Source organism: Balaenoptera physalus (genome assembly GCF_965194825.1).
Source record: "Balaenoptera physalus genome assembly, chromosome: 3".
In the NCBI taxonomy this organism is placed as follows: domain Eukaryota; kingdom Metazoa; phylum Chordata; class Mammalia; order Artiodactyla; family Balaenopteridae; genus Balaenoptera; species Balaenoptera physalus.
The window spans coordinates 110,473,372-110,489,937 of record NC_138890.1 but is presented as its reverse complement, the minus strand read 5'-3'; positions in this window follow the sequence as shown (position 1 = coordinate 110,489,937).

Here is a 16,566-nt window from a genome sequence, read left to right as displayed (position 1 = left end):
ATGTGGGATCTTCTTGCACCAGGGCTCGAACCCGTGTGCCCTGCATTTGCAGGCAGATTCTTAACCACTGGGCCACCAGGGAAGCCCCATAGGTATTTAATATTTTTATGTACTTATTTAAATGGTTTTTTTCAGTTATATTTTGTAACTGGCTGTTTATAAGAAGGCTATTTGTGTGTGTGTGTGTGTGTGTGTGTATGTATACTTATGTTATAGTCACTTTATTAAAGTCTTTTACTGTTTATCAGTTTTTTTAGTTTACTCTTCTGGATTTTTTATATATACAATTATATCATATGAAAATATTAGTTTTACCCCCTTTTTCAAATTTTCATACTTATTTCTTTTCCCCATGAAATTGTTGTAACTGCTGCCAAATAAATGCTAAATAAATGGACACACTTATAATGTTCCTGACTCTGATGAGACCATTCTAGTGACCTTTTATGGCACAGCACATGGCCTCTGGTCTCCTGGGTCCAGGTCAGGTGGTACAGTCATTTTCTATATACCAACATTTGATCGAAAAATAACTTTAAGGGGTGAAGACATTACTGTCAGTGTAGAAAGGAAATAAGAGTTCATGAATGTACAGGATATGATAAAAAGAAAAATTATGTTTTCTTTAGCAAGAGAGGCTTGTGAAGATTCGGCAGGATTGGCTGTCGTAAAATTTGAGGTTGCATTTGACAGAAATCTGGAATGCAATGTATGTCTTCTGATTTAAAACAAAATGATAAAAAATTCTTTTGTGCCCACCATACCCATAGCTATTTAAATATATGGTTAACTGGGGGGAAATCATAGTATAACAGTCCAAAGGACAATTTTAGACTATTTCCTCTTTTATCTAGTTTTCATTGGCATTTCCCTCTCTTTTTCTCTCCAGATATTTATTTAAAATATACAAGACTTCTGGTTTGATACATCAAACATAGTAGTTGGACCAAAACTAAATGAAACTTAGAGAAAAATGTTTCTGTCTCCATAAACAAATGAACACATAAGATCTTCTTTGATTTTCCTGGTTCCAAAAGACTACAACTTAATGAGAAAACTCTGTCAGTAAAAATTTTTCACAATCACTGGTTCATTTAAAAAAAAAATAGAAAGTTCAAATGGAATATATTTTAATAGATGGTATTTTGGCAAACGCAATTTGAAATACGGTATGTTTCCTCAGCCATGGGGAGAATAACATTCGATTTCATGTGTTTAAAATTGACATTGATTCTGTTACTTTTATCTGAACACAAAATACTCCTAGCACATTCCCTAACATACATAGTAATTTTAAATACTTCACTAAAATAAAATATCATGCATCTCTCATATTAAAGTTGTAATTTGTCTTAAATTATTATTGTATTAACATAATATGAAATACTAGATTAAATATTTTTAACCCATACTTTTCCCATACAAACCTATGCAAAACCATAATGCCTATATTAAAATTGGAGGATTCAGGAAATATCATGGTTCTCACTGTGAAGAAAATTATAACATCTTGATCTTATGCCTTTGAGGGTGAGCAAAACAAAACAGTAATTTAAACCAAAAGATTTTTAATAAGGTTTTAAAAGCACAATGGCAGCATGCCTTTTTTGTTTTATTGGATGATCTTGGGAACTTTAATTCATAGGGAAGCTTTTATTTTCAAGAACAAAATCATAAAGCATATATAAAAACTATGAAGCAAAATTTCACCACTGTCTCACTAAATCCTTAGAGAACTGAGAGATTTATAGTTTGATTCTAATCATTATTTTTTCTTAAGGAATAATACATAGGAATGCAACTTGATTTGTAATGCAATTTATGATCTGAAATATAATGAAATGGATAGTTCAAATTGAAAAGTTGCAGCTGATATAGTAAAAACCCATTGTAATATGGGCCTTCAGTTATCTAATCATCAATAAAAAAATTTAAAAATTAATTTTCCACTTAGCTGAATTATTATTTACCGTTTTATTGTAAGGAATACATTCCTGAATGTTTGCTATTAAAATAATGTAATGAAAAAAATTAACATGAATTTGAAAGTAGAGATTATAAAGTAACCTAAAAGTCAGGGGTTTTTTTTTGTTTTTTTTAATGATGAGTTTAGAGGATACCTGAAACTGTCAAACTGGAGATGAATAAATTAAAAGCGTACTCAGATGGAAGGAAGGTAGGTACTCTTGCCAAAAAGTTTTAAAATTGCATCTGTCTAATTTTAAAAATAAAATTAACAGGAATATTGATATGTAAACTATTTTCTAGTCTTCCTATATGAGTAGGATACATCATAATAGTGTGTAGCGTGAGGGGTGGAAATGTTTCTAGTATTGCCTATGATGATCTGACTCAGCATCAGCTGAAAACACCCTTGTATTATTTTAACATTTTCCGTTCCTGTATTAAGTAATGTGTCACTCTGGGCTATGGCTCAAGCTGGTGACTCAGTTCTGTCCCTGACTCTGCCTGGGAACCTTGAGCAATGACTGAAAAGGCCCAGAAATTTTCCCCTTGGAAGAGTCTTGGTTTTGATAACTTAAGTACATAAACTATTGATCTACAACTTTTAGCCAGTTTCCTTAAAATAAAAGGAATTGCTAGTCCCTTTACCTTTAATATTTTTTAACCATAGCAAAATCTTTTATTGTTTTATCTGCTTTATTTTCTACTTTACTTATATTTGTATTATTATAATATTTCTTTTAGCTTTTTTAATTTTTCTTTTTCAAATGCAGAAGAATAATCTTATGAATTCTCTGAATAGCTTACATCCCTAACAAGGGAGGTGGCCAGTCCTTTTGCTTCTAATTCGTTCTGTAAAATCCTTTTTTAGTGCTATAAAACAGCTCTCGTTTTCTAATCCCAGATGGCACCTTTGCCCTAAAAGGCAGTCTTGTGGAGGAAGTGAGTAGTACGGAGCTTAAATCCCTGCTCCTGGCAGTGGCTGGCACTGTTGGCTGAGGATTCCTTCCCACGGGAGCAATAAGCACCAACTCATAGACATCCCAGGGTAACGACTAGAGTATTGTTGCTTTCTAATGTCTAAGATCAGTCAGTCCTTAATAAACAAATCTATGAATTAAAGATAACTTCCTGACAGTGACCAAGCCTTACATTCAGCCCACAGTATGGGGTGAAAAGGAAATTGGAAATCTTCATAATTCCTTTTATTCTATTTACTTTGTCTGGCACTTCCAAGCAAATCTAAATAACTCTCAATGCTATGAACTTCCAGTGGCATTCTAGTCTGACTACAGCACCAGAGGTGTGCAAACGGGAGCAACTGAGCAACGGATAGAAGCACATGATAAACTGGCTAGTCTCTGCCCCCTGCAGGAATCTCCCAAATACCTGAGGCTGAGAAGGAAGATATAGCATACCTCTTTGTATAAATCTTTAAAAAGAGTAGTGATTCTGTCCCTATGTCCATTTAAACAATTTTGTGGTTAAGAGGTCTAACAAAGGAAGTTAATTTCTAGGTTGATTTTTGTCTCTTCTTTGAAGACAGACAAAGTAGAAAAGGAGGGTGGAGCAAGCGGGGAGGGAATGCAACGTCCTCCTGGAAAGACAGGGAGAAGTATTTCTCTCTAAGGTTAAGGATATCCTCATGGATACCTTCTGATATCTGGATAACTGGAGCTCAGAGTACACACTGGAATGCGAGGGGTTGGTGATGGGGAGGGGTAGGGGTGGGTGGGTGGAGGATAGTCCTAGAGGGGCCCGAAGCAGAACACTCAGCAGAAGTTAGGCAGCGAAACACCTGGAGAGCACATTACAGGAAGCAGAAGCCTCAGCAACCATGAGAGAAGAAATTGAAAAAAAATCAGAAGTGGGCATTAGCCTGCCTTTCACTTGCATCCTAAAAATAAAAAGATTTTGTTAATTATTTTCTGCTTATTAAATTTCATTCTTCAGAATAAGCCTCTATTAAGAATTCTTGCAAGCAGGAGTGTTGGTTGTTTTCCTAAACTATACTTCATCATCGATATGTCAAGAGAAGTTTGATTCTCTCAGAAAAAAATGTCCAGATGTACTATGCATATATGTCTTCAGATAAACACGGAGCTGTTTTTGCATTGACCAGCTTCCTCACAGAATTAGACCAACATAAGTGGTCTAAACATTATACCCTATTTTCTTAATTTGAAACATCATCTAATAACGTTTTTATACGTTAAATTTTCTGATCAGTCTGTTTCTTTGATCAATCTGCAGAGTTAAACTCATGACAAGCATTACCAACTCCTCTGTCACTTGGTACTATTTTCCTCCTCACTTTGAGCTCTAAGTTTTTTCAGGAGTTTAGGTTGTCTCTCACTCACTCTCAGTTAATTTCTCTTGTATCAGCAATGAAATCTACTTGTGGGATGTTCAATCTCTCATCTATCATACATTCTAAAAAGTATTAAGGCATTTTACTACACAGTTCCATTTAAATCACTAAATCACTAAATTTAAGATATTCTTTTGTTGACTAGTGTTACTGTGCAGCCCAAATATTCCACTAACCAACAGGTCTTGACTAAATTCACCAGAATACACCCCCGTACTCCACTTATACACCCCTAACACTGATCAGCCAAGACTGCATAGTCACTTGAACCCAACAGACATTGGAACCCATTCTGCTCCAGACACCAGTAACAGCACAGTCTTATTAAGGAAAACAGAGCACAGATTAATCCTGATGTCTTTTCTGTGAACATCTACCTAATCTATTATTTAAAATAAAAATTCACACTAAATGCCTACTCTGCCAAAGCAGGCACATACAGGAATGAAAACAGACCCAACAGAACACAATAAGGAGTGGTGGCAAATTGGAAAATGCATGCAATCTAAAGGGTGTAGCAGCTACCCAACTACAGTTGGTTGTTGCCTTGGGGATTATGGGCCCAGAATAGCCAGAATCCAATTTTTCAAAGCCTGATGTGTAATATGAAATTTCCCAATTTTTAATATGCAGGAGTAACTCAACATTTCTGCAAATCAAATAAAGTAAACATACTTCTAGTAATTGAATTTTTTTGAAAATAAAAATTGATTTTCAAGCTAATTAGCTTTTTTATCAAACCACATATAATAGAAAACCTTTAGGTCAATATTTTAATCTATAATTTTTGAATAAGTAAAAAACAGTTAATGAAAATATGAAAGAAGTTAGTGACAAATCTCCTTATCTACATAAAAATGAAGATAAAAACTTCTGTACATCAAAAAATCATAAAAATAATTAAAAGGTAAATATCAAAGCATGAAGAATAATTTACTGTGATGACTGATTGTCATATACCGCTAGTGGGAATGTCAATTCCTTCTATCTTCTAAGAAACAATTTGATACTATAGATGAGGGACTTAAAATATAAGTTTCGGCCCAGTAAAACAATTTCTAAGAATTTATCCTAAGGAGTTAATTTAATACAGTTTTATATATGATTATAATTCAGTTAAAAGAGTAGTTATTACTAAATTATTAGATCAAGTATAGTATGTCACATTATTTATTATATCAAATATCTGAAACAAGTTAAATGTCCAGCATTAGGTAAAGTTTAAGTAATCTTAACCAGTTCAATAAATGTAGGTTTATACTTTTCATAACACAATGGTTTTGATTAATTTTTAAGACATTAAGGTAAATGCTTATGTTTAATCTAGATTTTTTTTAAATGCTAGAAAATATTCACCCATAAGTTCACCTCTGCTTCTTAATGACTGCTAACATTTTAGAATATACCTTTCCAGAATGTATCCTAAATGTTTACAAATAGAGTATATGAATATGTATACGTTACATCTCTCTCCCTTTCTCTCTCTCTTTTTTTTTTTTTTTGCTGCACCCTGTGGCATGTGGGATCTTAGTCCCCCGACCAGGGATGGAACCCGTACCCCCTGCATTGGGAATGCAGAGTCTTAACCACTGGACTGCAAGGGAAGTCCCTCTCCTTTTCTATCTTCATATTTTCCTCTCTCTCATTAGGCCTTAAACAATGTATCATAAATATATTTATTGTTCATTATGTATTTAAAACGTAATTTTAAATGGTTATATAAGTGTATTTTCATTTAGAGTGACCAAGATTATTTTTAAATCTTAAAAAGCTGAGACCTATCTCAAAGTTTCAAAGATCACAAAATAAAACATTTTATTAACATAGCCTGACACATGTCTTATATTCTGTCAGTTCTTTTGGATGTATACTTTTTGATCACTTTTTTATTTAAGAACAATTTTAAAATATGAGTACCTATAGAGAGAATGGAAAAAAATTGATTTTTTTCTCTAGCATGATTAATCAAAAATAATTAAATGAATAATTAGGTAATTTTCTTTATATGTCACAACTCCTACTCAGTAATGTCAAAACTTTTAGAACTGGTATTCTGAAACTCTGTCAACTTTTTTTTATAAACAAGGTGTAACGTTTCAAGGAACATTCCGCAGACTGGATCTCTGGATCTATATTTGTCAAACTGTGTTTCTCTTCCACTATCCACATACAGTTGGTGCTGGTTACTTCTATAGGGTTTAGTCCTGTATCTTGTTGTCACAGTCTGGATTAGTCAGGCTAGGAAGTGGTGGTAATATTCATGGAGTTATTGCTATACAACCGTGAGGGTTACTTACTACAAGTAAAAGTGACTGCAAGCCATATAAATACATGGCATTAAACCCAAAATAAATGAATTCTAAACTCAACTTTTTCAGATGCATATCCCCAAATTCCCATGGCTCCTCCAATGCCACCCCCAAAAAAGGAAGGTGCTGACAAAGGGAGAGTTGGACTAGAAATAGAAATGGTTATAAACCTTCCATTTCAAAATTTTCAAAAGCATATGACCATATGAACATATTGCCGGGTCCCTCCCAGGGCCCTGGAAGGCGCTGGTACAAATGAAAGTCCCTGAAACTTAAGCCTCACTAGCATCAAGGTAAATATGCCTCTAGCGAGAACTGTGAGCAACCTATAAAACTGGTCTGTCCTTCTCCAGCATAAATTAGTCAGTTGCTCAGTAATTTGTGGAGTCACTTGCATTTTCTGTTACCAATTTGGAAAGGAAAGGTAGAATAAGTGACAAACTGATGCTAGAAATTCTGGTTCATGGTGGGCATCATATAAACCAACCAAACTGCTTACGAGAGGTAAGCACATTTTATTCAAGAGAGAGGGAAACTTTATCCTTTTATTCATCAGAGTTTTGTTTCTAAAAGTTAATGTTAATGCTAACAGGCTAATTGAATGTAAATATTTGATTAATTAAATAATGGTACTCCCAGCAATGGGATACAGTAACTCTTAATATTGTATCATAGACAAATATTCACTAATACAGAAAAATAATCATAATTCAGTGATCAAAAATGCAATTTTCAAAATTGTATATAATGACATAATTTTTATAAAAATATGTTTGTAGTTACATAGGAAACATTTTGGAAAGTTTTAAGTATTAGCAAAGGATATCTCTAAGCCTGTCATTATAGATATTTTAAAATTTAATTAAAAATGTTTAGTTTAAAAATTTTAAATGTTATATACATTGCCTTTTGAAATATATTGTAATGTGATAAAAAACATTTTTATTTAAAAAGCAATAAAGTATATGATGCTTAGTATATAAGCCACACAATAATGTGAAGTTTTCAAATAACAGAAAACCATTTCGGTTCATATAAACCTCCTTTTATTCAGGGCTTATTTTTATACCAGTTATTTGACTCCAGCATCAGTCATACGGCATTTCTGTACTTCTTAACAAGCCCATGGGTTTTCTACTTTTTTCAAGCAAATCTTGATGAAGCAGTTGATAATCTGAGGCTTGCCTGCTATATTGTGAAATCCCTCTGTGTTTTTAATAAAGGCGTCCTCTCTGCTCTACCTAAAGTATGTGTCAAGAGTGGATAAATAACACTTTTTAAACACAGAACAATATATTTATTAACTACTTATTAGAATTACTAATTATTTATATAATTATAAATATATCTTTATGATAACATATTAACTATTTCTATGAATCGCTTATTTTAATGTCAACAATACACCCAGGATTCCAGTAAAATTTGTTTTCTCTATTTTCAAAGATAAGGAAAAGCAATAAACTTTGAAATTAAAAGGCAAGTGAATAATAGAAATAAAATAGAATTGAACTAGTATAATTATCTGATTATATATTTTACAGTCTATGTTGTGTGTGATTGTTTAGGAACACAATGTTACTAATCTTTGAGATATTGTAGCCAGTGTGGCCTGCAGAGTTTAGCACTTCAATTTATCTTATCTTTAATATGGATCTGTGGCCTCTTAGGGCTATCAGCTATCCTATGAAAAGGTCCTCCTTTGCTACTTCTATTTGTCATTAAACTTTTGTTTTCAATCCATCAGCACACTTTTTACTGAGTTCCTGTTTTGTTAAAGCAAGACCGAGGAAAAGGGAAAGAAATGTAAGAATTACAACCTGCCGTTCAAAAGCTCATAGTCTGTATGCAGGTGGAGAATCTGTGACATTTGAAGATAATCAGGAGAATTTACAAATACTAGTTCAAGAATAAATATTGAGGGTTTTCTTTTGTTGTTGACGTCATTGTCAGTCTGCTGCTTATGTGTTTCTGCCAACAGTAAAATATAACGTTTAAGTGTCCAGAGATGAGAGAGGAGATAGGGCAGTGAGTAGCATACCATGTGTGTCTATAATATGGCTGGAGGTGTAGACTGAACATAGAAAGAAACAAGAAGGAAACACCAAGTTCTGTAAGACTTGGAAATGAATCTATTACTGAAACTTTTATTTGAATATATATCAGTTAGCATTATTGTTTTTAACTCGCAGGTAACCAAAAACTAAACCCATACGGGAATTTCTTGTTCATGTGATTACAATTTAGGGATCTTTCACAAGCCAGGCATGGCTGGATTCAGGGATCAAAGATTGTTACAAGCACTGACTTTTTCCCACCTCTTGGTTCTGCCTGCTACTGTGTTGGCTCCAGTCTAAACATGTTCCATGTGGTGGAGAAATGGCTACAGCAGTAGCCATCACATCATCCCAGGGTGTACTACATGCAAACACATCTCTTCTTCCACAAATTTGAGCAAAATTCCATGGTGAATGCTCTAGATAAAGGAGCATGCCCATCTCTGAACCAATCTCTCTTGAATAGAAAATGAAATGTACTGCATGGCTGTGGCCTGGGTCACATACCCCTGAAATAGGGGATGGAACCAGCTCCACCGAGGCACACAGACTGAAAGCAGGGGCAGGTCACTCCCCAAAAGGAATTTCAAAGAAAGTGAAATGGTTTTTAGATTTTCAAAAAACAGTAGGCATAAATTTCATGGGGTAAGATAAATATCAGCTGGGGCATTGTGGGGCTTCCTCTGTAATACTTTTATAATTCATATAGTTGAATGTTTTGTACCAACATATGGAAAAATGTTAATGAGGTGGCCAAATAACATTTAAATGTTATTTAAGAAGAGGACTTAAGAGTTTGGAAGAGTGTTAGGAAGTAAGTACAAATGTAAAATGATTTTTTAAAATTCTATAGGGAAATGTAACAGTAAAAATCAGAACTTTTAAAACTACTTCACCATTTCACCTAAAAATTTCATATCCTGAAATTTATTTTAAGGGAAAAAAATAGTCAAGTACAGATACATATACACATGTTTATTGCACATTGCCAATATCAAAAATGGGAAAATCATTAATAATAAAAAATTATTCATTATAAATTATTTTTAGTCTATAAAAAATTAATAAATTTTCTAATACCCATGTAGTCAAATACTTTGGATGCACTGACTACTATAATTTGTATTTGTTTATATAAAATATTACATAAAATAAATCAGATTAGAAAAAGAGTATATGTAGTATGATTGTATTTATACACACAAATGCTTAAAGAAAGTTTGGAAGTATATGTACCAAGAGATTTAAAAAAATAGTTATATCTATATAATGGAGTTGGAGGCAATTTTTCCTTTGGCTTAACTGTATTTTTTCTTTTGTAGAATTTAAAAAAATAATTGTAATTTAAAAATAAATAATGGGAGCTCTACCCACCACCAGAGCCTCCCATCAAGCCTCTTAGATAGCCTCAACCACCAGAGGGCAGACAGCAGAAGAAAAACTACAATCCTGCAGCCTGTGGAACAAAAACCACATTCACAGAAAGATAGACAAGATGAAAAGGCAGAGGGCTATATACCAGATGAAGGAACAAGATAAAACCCCAGAAAAACAACTAAATGAAGTGGAGATAGGCAACCTTCCAGAAAAAGAATTCAGAATAATGATAGTGAAGATGATCCAGGACCTTGGAATAATAGTGGAGGCAAAGATTGAGAAGATACAAGAAATGTTTAACAAAGACCTAGAAGAAATAAAGAACAAACAAACAGAGATGAACAATACAATAACTGAAATGAAAAATACACTAGAAGGAATCAATAGCAGAATAACTGAGGCAGAAGAACGGATAAGTGACCTGGAAGACAGAATGGTGGAATTCACTGCTGCGGAACAGACTAAAGAAAAAAGAATGAAAAGAAATGAAGACAGCCTAAGAGACCTCTGGGACAACATTAAACGCAACAACATTCCCATTATAGGGGTCCCAGAAGGAGAAAAGAGGGAGAAAGGACCAGAGAAAATATCTGAAGAGATTATAGTCGAAAATGTCCTTAACATGGGAAAGGAAATAGCCACCCAAGTCCAGGAAGCACAGAGAGTCCCATACAGGATAAACCCAAGGAGAAACACGTCAGGACACATAGTAATCAAAGTGGCAAAAATTAAAGACAAAGAAAAATTATTGAAAGCAGCAAGGGAAAAATGACAAATAAAATACAAGGGAACTCCCATAAGGTTAACAGCTGATTTCTCAGCAGAAACTCTACAAGCCAGAAGGGAGTGGCCTGATATACTTAAAGTGATGAAGGGGAAGAACCTACAAACAAGATTACTCTACATGGCAAGGATCTCATTTAGATTTGATGGAGAAATCAAAAACTTTACAGACAAGCAAAAGCTAAGAGAAATCAGCACCACTAAACCAGCTCTACAACAAATGCTAAAGGAACTTCTCTAAGTGGGAAACACAAGAGAAGAAAAGGAGCTACAGAAACAAACCCAAAACAATTAAGAAAATGGTCATAGGAACATACATATCGATAATTATCTTAAACGTGAATGGATTAAATGCTCCAACCAAAAGACACAGGCTTGCTGAATGGATACAAAAACAAGACTCAGATATATACTGTCTACAAGAGACCCACTTCATACCTAGGGACACATACAGACTGAAAGTGAGGGGATGGAAAAAGATATTCCATGCAAATGGAAATCAAAAGAAAGCTGGAGTAGCAATACTCATGTCAGATAAAATAGACTTTAAAATAAAGAATGTTACAAGAGACAAGGAAGGACACTACATAATGATCAAGGGATCAATCCAAGAAGAAGATTTAACAATGATAAATATATATGCACCCAACATAGGAGCACCTCAATACATAAGGCAACTGCTAACAGCTATAAAAGAGGAAATCGACAGTTACACAATAATAGTGGGGGACTTTAACACCTCACTTACACCAATGGACAGATCATCCAAAATGAAAATAAATAAGGAAACACAAGCTTTAAATGACACAATAGACCAGATAGAGTTAATTGATATTTATAGGACATTCCATCCAAAAACAGCAGATTACACTTTCTTCTCAAGTGTGCACGGAACATTCTCCAGGATAGATCACATCTTGGGTCACAAATCAAGCCTCAGTAAATTTAAGAAAATTGAAATCATATCAAGCATCTTTTCTGACCACAACGTTATGAGATTAGAAATGAATTACAGGGAAAAAACCGTAAAAGACACAAACACATGGAGGCTAAACAATACGTTACTAAATAACCAAGAGATCACTGAAGAAATCAAAGAGGAAATCAGAAAATACCTACAGACAAATGACAATGAAAACACGATGACCCAAAACCTATGGGATGCAGCAAAAGCAGTTCTAAGAGGGAAGTTTATAGCTATACAAGCCTACCTAAAGAAACAAGAAAAATCTCAAGTAAGCAATCTAACCTTACACCTAAAGGGACTAGAGAAAGAAGAACAAATAAAACCCAAAGTTAGCAGAAGGAAAGAAATCATAAAGATCAGAGCAGAAATAAATGAAATAGAAACAGAGAAAACAATAGCAAAGATCAATAAAACTACAAGCTGGTTCTTTGAGAAGATAAACAAAATTGATAAGCCATTAGCCAGACTCATCAAGAAAAAGAGGGAGAGGACTCAAATCAATAAAATTAGAAATGAAAAAGGAGAAGTTACAACAGACACTGCAGAAATACAAAGCATCCTAAGAGACTACTACAAGCAACTCTATGTCAATAAAATGGACAACCTGGAAGAAATGGACAAATTCTTAAAAAGATATAACCTTCCAAGACTGAACCAGGAAGAAACAGAAAATATGAATAGACCAATCACAAGGAATGAAATTGAAACTGTGATTAAAAATCTTCCAACAAACAAAAGTCCAGGACCAGATGGCTTCACAGGTGAATTCTATCAAACATTTAGAGAAGAGCTAACACCTATCCTTCTCAAGCTCTTCCAAAAAATTGCAGAGGAAGGAACACTCCCAAACTCATTCTATGAGGCCACCATCACCCTGATACCAAAACCAGACAAACATACTACAAAAAAAGAAAATTACAGACCAATATCACCGATGAATATAGATGCAAAAATCCTTAACAAAATACTAGCAAACAGAATCCAACAACACATTAAAAGGATCATACACCACAATCAAGTGGGATTTATCCCAGGGATGCAAGGATTCTTCAATATACGCAAATCAATCAATGTGATAAACCATATTAACAAATTAAAGAATAAAAACCATATGATCATCTCAATAGATGCAGAAAAAGCTTTTGACAAAATTCAACACCCATTTTTGATAAAAAACTCTTCAGAAAGTGGGCATAGAGGGAACCTACCTCAACATAATAAAGGCTATATACGACAAACCCACAGCAAACATCATTCTCAATGGTGAAAAACTGAAAGCATTTCCTCTAAGATCAGGAACGAGACAAGGATGTCCACTCTCACCACTATTATTCAATATAGTTTTGGAAGTCCTAGCCACGGCAATCAGAGAAGAAAAAGAAATAAAAGGAATACAAATTGGAAAGGAAGAAGTAAAACTGTCACTGTTTGCAGATGACATGATACTATACATAGAGAATCCTAAAAATGCCACCAGAAAACTACTAGAGCTCATCAATGAATTTGGTAAAGTTGCAGGATACAAAATTAATGCACAGAAATTTCTTGCATTCCTATACACTAATGATGAAAAATCTGAAAGAGAAATTATGGAAACACTCCCATTTACCATTGCAACAAAAAGAATAAAATACCTAGGAATAAACCTACCTAGGGAGACAAAAGACCTGTATGCAGAAAACTATAAGACACTGAAGAAAGAAATTAAAGATGATACCAACAGGTGGAGAGATATACCATGTTCTTGGATTGGAAGAATCAATATTGTGAAAATGAGTATACTACCCAAAGCAATCTACAGATTCAATGCAATCCCTATCAAATTACCAATGGCATTTTTTACGGAACTAGAACAAATCATCTTAAAATTTGTATGGAGACACAAAAGACCCCGAATAGCCAAAGCACTCTTGAGGGAAAAAAACGGGAGCTGAAGGAATCAGACTCCCTGACTTCAGACTATACTACAAAGCTACAGTATTCAAGACAATATGGTACTGGCACAAAAACAGAAACATAGATCAATGGAACAAGATAGAAAGCCCAGAGATAAACCCACGCACCTATGGTCAACTAATCTATGACAAAGGAGGCAAAGATATACAATGGAGAAAAGACAGTCTCTTCAATAAGTGGTGTTCGGAAAACTGGACAGCTACATGTAAAAGAATGAAATTAGAATACTCCGTAACACCATACACAAAAATAAACTCAAAATGGATTAAAGACCTAAATGTAAGACCGGACACTATAAAACTCTTAGAGGAAAACATAGGAAGAACACTCTTTGACATAAATCACAGCAAGATATTTTTTGATCCACCTCCTCGAGTAATGGAAGTAAAAACAAAAATTAAAAAATGGGACCTAATGAAACTTCAAAGCTTTTGCAAAGCAAAGGAAACCATAAACAAGACGAAAAGACAACCCTCAGAATGGAAGAAAATATTTGCAAACGAATCAATGGACAAAGGATTAATCTCCAAAATATGTAAACAGCTCATTCAGCTCAATATTAAAGAAACAAACAACCCAATCCAAAAATGGGCAGAAGACCTAAATAGACATTTCTCCAAAGAAGACATACAAATGGCCAAGAAACACATGAAAAGATACTCAACATCACTAATTATTAGAGAAATGCAAATCAAAACTACAATGAGGTATCACCTCACACCAGTTAGAATGGGCATCATCAGAAAATCTACAAACAACAAATGCTGGAGAGGGTGTGGAGAAAAGGGAACCCTCTTGCACTGTTGGTGGGAATGTAAATTGATACAGCCACTATGGAGAAGAATATGGAGGTTCCTTAAAACACTAAAAATAGAATCACCATATGACCCAGCAATCCCACTACTGGGCATATACCCAGAGAAAACCGTAATTTAAAAAGACACATGCACCCGAATGTTCATTGCAGCACTATTTACAATAGCCAGGTCATGGAAGCAACCTAAATGCCCATCGACAGACGAATGGATAAAGAAGGTGTGGTACATATATACAATGGAATATTACTCAGCCATAAAAAGGAACGAAATTGAGTCATTTGTTGAGACGTGGATGGATGCAGAGACTGTCATACAGAGTGAAGTAAGTCAGAAAGAGTAAAACAAATATCGTATATTAACGCATGTATGTGGAACCTAGAAAAATGGTACAGATGAACCAGTTTGCAGGGCAGAAGTTGAGACACAGATGTAGAGAACAAACGTATGGACACCAAGGGGGGGAAAACTGCAGTGGGGTGGGGATGGTGGTGTGCTGAATTGGGCAATTGGGATTGACATGTATACAGTGATGTGTATAAAATTGATGACTGATTAAAAAATAAAATTAAAAAAAATCAATGTGCTTAAAAAAAAAATAATGGTAAGAAGAAGGATTGGAAAATTTCCTTTTTATTTACAAAGTAAAACACAACTTTAATGACATAAAAATTTGTTTTATTTCTTTAAAATATATGAGAAATATGGTATTTCAGTCTCAAAAAGAAAAATGACTTGGCATATGTGTGAATGCTTGTATATGTATGTGTATACAAATATCATATATGCATAACCCTCCATCTTAAAAAAAAAAAAAAACTTGCAGATTTTATGTTATATTGTTAGTTTTATCCAAATACCAGCTTTTTCTTCCCATGACCAAATCACTGAATTACATAAAAAGTATAAAATGGAGCACTGCCATTGTGCTTTATAAATTTAACTGCATACATGAGCCAAAAGACTTTGTAATTTCCAAGTCAGAAGAGAATTACTAGCATTAAAAGACTTCCAGTCACACATTTCTTATTCTGAAATTCAGCATAAGACAACTTTGAAAGGTTTATCACAGGATAGTGCCAATATCTTACAGAGTAAAACACATCACATTTCCAAATATTTATAATAGCTGACATGAAAAATAAATACAATTATCTAAATCCAGATAACTCTTGTTTAAAAAGGAAAATATAATTCAAAGAGGTGTGTGAGAGAATCACAGAATTTCAAATCTGGAGCAAGTAAGTCTTGGAGAACATCCAGTTTTGGCTTTGTATTTTATAAATATAAGAAACTAGATACCATGATGCAAGATGACACACCTAAAGTTCTGTAGGTCAGTGGAGGGAAAATCCAAGACCAGGTCATCTGACTCATAGTCGCTTGCTCATGCAGCTATGCTACACTCCTAAAGCAACCAGAAATGAGCCCAGTACTTGTCGGATTTTCCTCAATGCAGGTTTGGAAAAACAATGACTTGCCTTGTAGTGTCAAGGAAAGGGTGAGACTGAGTCAAACAAGTTGATCTTTCTCACAATTTATTAATTATGTAAACTTGAGCATGTTAGTTAAGCTCTCTGAGCCTTGCTTTCTTCATCTCTTAAATGGGATGAATAATATTTACATAAAAGTGTTTGTGAGGCTTGTAAGTTTGGGAGGTAATATGCATGAAGAGCCTAGTATCTACCAGGTTTTGATCAGACTGTCCTATTGATTCTCTTTTAATCTTGTTATGCTATCTTGCTCAGGATTAAAACTGATCAATCTGCCATGGTTTTAGGAATACTGATAAGGTGGTTGCCTTCAGTACTCTACTTTAGATGACCCTTATAAAATTGTTTTTGCAGGACACAAGATGCTGATGCTTAATTCTCTATTTACTGTATTTAGTCACCTCCTTTATTTTATGCAAGAGAATCTGATTTTTTATTACAATGGGAAGGGAAGTTTTGTTGGTCAATATAAG